General features: G+C 49.9%; 1 long non-coding RNA gene across 3 annotated transcripts in view; it reads left to right on the top strand.

Moving 5' to 3' along the window:
• The window catches only part of LOC128102624 (uncharacterized), a 106,234-nt gene that overhangs the window by 5,035 nt on the left and 96,397 nt on the right, over positions 1–4,802 (top strand). The gene's annotated exons all lie outside the window — the stretch shown is intronic.

Below are 4,802 nucleotides of genomic sequence, written 5' to 3'. Positions count from 1 at the left end.
TAAATGTCAATGATAAGAAAAGAGGGTGCTCCGGCAGGCGCTAACTTTCCTTAATATCCACGCCAGCGCGGTCCTCATTGGTTGCCGGGCGCGCGTGACGTCACGGCGGCCAGAGTTGGGTTCAGCTCTGCAGATTAGCTCTCCGGCCCGGCGGGAGCCTCCCTCTCTTTAGTCAGAGTCTGACTCGCTCCATCCCAAGAGTCTTTCCCGGGTCTGGCCGGTAACTGCAGACACGCTGCCTGCCTCTGGCTAGCATTGTCCTCCTTTAGGCTCACAATCAAGCCCCTCCCCCCTGCTCCCAAGTAAACAGGTCCAGCCAAGTGCTCGGGCCCTCCAGCACGCGGATCCCACGGTCCGTGCCTTTAGGCTAGTGAGTTATCTAAGAGACCCCCCTACCCTGACCCTAAGTTCTCTAGGGAGTCACTTCATCAGTGGGATGAAGACCACGCGGGGTCGAAAGGGACCTTTGGCAAGTTCTTTTCACTAGGAGGCCCAATGGGTAATCCCACCTGGCCCTCACTTCCAAAAGTCACCAGCCGGGCACAGACTGAGGCTCCAGTAGCAGACGAGCAAACTCGATCCCCAAACTGGACCAAATCTAGGCCTGTTGGCGTTTTTCCTGATGGAAGCCCCCAAAGCCAGCATGCTCGGGCTTCCCTGGCCTGCGGGACTGAAAAGCTCCATTCATGTAGAAAATGTAGATGATGGTATTTATCTTTGACTTGAGGGTTAACTGTTGACTTTGTGGCCTAGGGGGGCAAACGTGGGGACATGGGAGGTTCGGAGGTTAAGATTCTCTTTCCTCGTGCTGAGTGGACGAAGAAATTGGGGCAAGGTCAGCCGGATACTGATCCTGTGGTCTTCACACCCTCTGTGGAACTGAAGACGGCTTAGATTTGCTAAGCCTGTCCAGCTTGGACTAGATAGCTACACCTGCATCGACATTCCTGCCCTTTCGCCCTCAGGGGCTTCTCAGCTTTCAGTCTCCTCCCTCTTCTGCTTGCTTTAAGTCTGGAGTTTGGGAGTGATTGAGAGATCCTGCCTGGAACGGGGGTGGGGTGGGGTGGGGGAAGCTCTTGAGGAGGTGGTGGAAGAAGGCAACGGGCCTGGAACTGCCTTCAGGCAACTTTTGGGAGACAGCCAGGGTGGACCAGGGTATGCACGTGTTGAGACCAGGAGTTGAGCACTTGGACGCCTGGAAGGTCCCAGGGCCGGAACCTGCATGCCTTGGCCGGATGAGGGCGGTGAAGGGAGAGAGCCTTGTGTGAAAGGCACCAGGGTGCGTGCTCTCTCTCAAAGTTCTTGCTCCGCCCCCAACAAACCTGGACGTGTAGTGTAGGACTTTGTAACAGGCCCAGGTCGGCTCTAGGCACCCCTCTGACTCGTTCCTTCAGATTTGGCCAGCTATCAGCCAGACTCCTCCTCCTCCTCCTCTTCCTCCTCCTCCTCCTCCTCCTCCTCCTCCTCCTCCTCCTCCTCCTCCTCCTCCTCCTCCTCTCAACCTTCTTGAGTGCATCCCGCCTGGAGGTCTGGTTATGTGGAAAAGGAGAAAGGGAGTATGCTGGAGAGGTCCCAATGGACTTATTCTTATTTACAAAAGCCTTCCATTCTTCCTTTCTCCAGCCCAAGAGCATTTACTCCCTTCGAGGCACTGTAGTGTGGGCCTAGATTCTAGCCTGTTCCAGTCATCCCGCGAATCCTGATAGTTTGGAAAGGGATGTTGAAACTTTTGCTCTGCTTTTTTTTTTTTTTTTTTTTTTTTTTTTTTTTTTTTTTTTTTTTTTTGCCGCCACTGACCATCCCCTAAGACCCAGTTTCTCGGTAAACCTCTAGCTTCAAGCAAGAACCTGGTCCAGTCCTGTCCTCAAATGGCTTGTAGTCCCTTCTATTCCACCATCTGCCTTGTGGAGTGGGCGACCGGTGGGCCCTGGGGCTGGGATAGGCCTTCCCAGCTTCTCAGTGTCTGCCCGAGGCTTTTCACCCACCCCTTGTCACGACCGGAGGTTGCGGCGAAGGCTGCTGGAGCTTGTTTGGAGCCATTAAGCGTGCGCGGATCCCTGCAACCCAGCAGGGTGCTCAAGAGCGTAGCTGGAAACGCCACAGCCTTCGCTAGCTTATCTAGCTGTCTGTCAATAAAGGGCGCTAGGGCCGGGTGTGAGCGCGGGTGGTGGAGGCGAGGCCAGACCTTGGCCCTCCCAAGCTCCGGGCCAACGCAGAAGCTGCTCTCCATTTGCCCCGGGAACACACTGAAGGCTGGGAGAGAGGAAGCAGGCATTGTGATCTCCACCCGATAAGGGTGTCCGTGTAACCACAAACCTGAGTCTGGTTCTCCAGGTAGCTGTCGACCTTACAGAACTCTGGCTACCCGACCAGAAGTCTGAGGCACTGGGAGAGAGGGGAGGTGTTGGAGCCTCTCCTTAGTGCCAGGGACTCGCTTTGGGAACAGCCTGGTCGCCTCCAAAGATTGCTCAGGTTTCAGCCTTGCCTCTTTTGGACTCACAGCATCTCTAGGCCGCACGGGCCTGGTCCAAGGGGCATTAAGGGCAGCCTGGCAGCGTGGTGAAGAACTTGTAACCCTGAGAAAGCTGAGTGTTACTCGAGGCAGGCTATAGGTGGGGTGAAAAGAGAAAGAAACCTTTTCTCCCAGGTTTCCCCTTGTCCTTTCCCTACACTTGGTTGGGGTGATCCCAAGCTCTGTTTCTCCATGGCAGCTTTGATTGCCTGTAGGCGGCAGGTGGTCACAAGTCTGTGGCCCACCCCTCCCTGGGAGCCCGGAGCTTCCCTTCTAACTAGTTGTAGGGGGGTGGAGGGTAGAATGGGGTGAAGAGCAGAGTGGAGAGTGGTAAGGAGGGAAGGAGACAGAGAGAGAGAGAGAGAGAGAGAGAGAGAGAGAGAGAGAGAGAGAGAGAGAGAGAGAGAGAGAGAGAGTCTCTTCATAGTCTTGAACTATAGCTAAGACCTGTTGTTGTCCAATACACCTGGCTCGGCCACCCCTCCCTGTCCATTTCTGACTCTTTAACTACTCTATGAAAATAAAGCATCTTCTGGTTTGGTACAGCCCCATCTACTGGATCTGGACTGCAGGATAATCATTTGTCTTTTCATTGAGAATATCTCTTAAAAAAAATTGAAAAGTATAAACAGCTTTCCCCCCTCATTTAAATATTTCAGTTTTCCTTTACTAAGTCTGGGTCACAATTCATCCTGATAAGTTCTATCTTTAAAGAATAGTATTCCAGGGTGGGTCTAACCCATAAGACTGGTTTCATAAAGATCTCCCAGTATAGAAAGTAAAAGGGCAGAGAAATGTCCACACATCATTGAAAAAATTCTGTGTCTACTTGCAGGTCATTTCAAATATCTATACAAACCAACCAGAACCCTGGTCGCTGAAGCAATCGAATTAAGTGGACACTGCCTGTTTCCTGCCCCTCTTACCCTCCCCTTTAAACAGCGAGCGTGTTCTAACAAGATTTTTATTTTAAGTCAAAGTGGGAGGAATATTTTGTGAATTCAAGCATCAAACAGGGGGATATTTAGCAAAGATAATATTTGCCCCTTCTTTACCCTGGTCTAAAGGACTGCATAATGTCCTGATTATGCGCGATTTTGTGGTTTCTGTGCCATTCAATTATTTTCATGCTTTCATACAAAGAGATGCCTCAGTTAGCTGCCTCTGTGCTGTCTGCTCTCCACACAGCTGAACCTTTAAGAAAGTCTTCAGTTCTTCCAGTTTTCCTTCTCCACTAAGAACCCTCTGCTGCCATCAATTCAAGAACATTCCACTGTCTTTTCTCTTTTAAACATTCTCATGTGAAGTCAGTCTGCCATACCATGTTTGATTTCTTTCTCTCCCTTGTCGGGGTGGAGATGGAGACATTAGCTGAATTCCCTGGGGGTGATTGGATGCAATTCTCTGAAAGTAGACAGGCACGTCCTGGATGTTAGAAATTCACTTTTTCTCAACCTGACAAGGCCGGGCTTCGATCTACAATTGTATTTGAATGGGCAATGAGCGGAAAGCTCTCTCATCATTAAGGCTGCTTCTACTTTAGCAAAATAAGGAGAGCCTTCATTTGCACACAGATTCTCATAAAAGTTGAATTCCCTGCAACTCTTTAATAAAAGAGGATGGTTTCGTAATTTAAGCTGGAGGTGAATAGAATGGAGATGGGGTGTTTCAGATGTACCCCTCCCTTCCCCCCAAAGGGCTATGTGATCAAGTTGACTTTTTTACTTTAAATCTTAAATAAGATGTGAGTTGTAACAAGGGGATTGGCACTTACTCTGTGACCCTTATAATTGGATTAAATATAGACTGAGACGTACAAAAACACACCAAGATTGACACCTGCCAACTGGACTTCCTTATGATTGATTGTGATGCTTCGTGCTGGCAACAATAATGAAATAAATTGTACGGATAAAACAGCACATTTGTCATTTCCGTGCCGTGAGTGAGGAAGTCAACGAGTTAGGCAAGCTGTTAGCTGACAGGCACAAGCAGGAGGCAAGCTAAAGAGATAAATAAGGATCCCAGGCATTGACAGGACAAATTATAACTTGTCACAACCTTTTTAAATTCAGAAGTTTTCAATTAACATATATATTGCTGTTACATATAAGATAAGGGGACACTGAGGTAAACACACTGGGTTTACAAGAAGCCCCCTCCCCCAAGCTCCAAAGGCTTGGGCACAGGGACCTCTAGGAGGGCACTAGAGGGTCAAGACCGCAAGGCTGGTCTGTGGGGCACTGGATTGGATAAAGAAGCTCAGATGTGGTGAGGCTTCTTCTTTAGC

The sequence above is a fragment of the Peromyscus californicus genome, unplaced genomic scaffold, assembly GCF_007827085.1.
Source record: "Peromyscus californicus insignis strain IS unplaced genomic scaffold, ASM782708v3 Scaffold_7__1_contigs__length_154581171, whole genome shotgun sequence".
Classification (NCBI taxonomy): Eukaryota; Metazoa; Chordata; class Mammalia; order Rodentia; family Cricetidae; genus Peromyscus; species Peromyscus californicus.
Note: the sequence above shows the minus strand (reverse complement) of the source record. Positions and strands in the feature narration are given on the sequence as shown.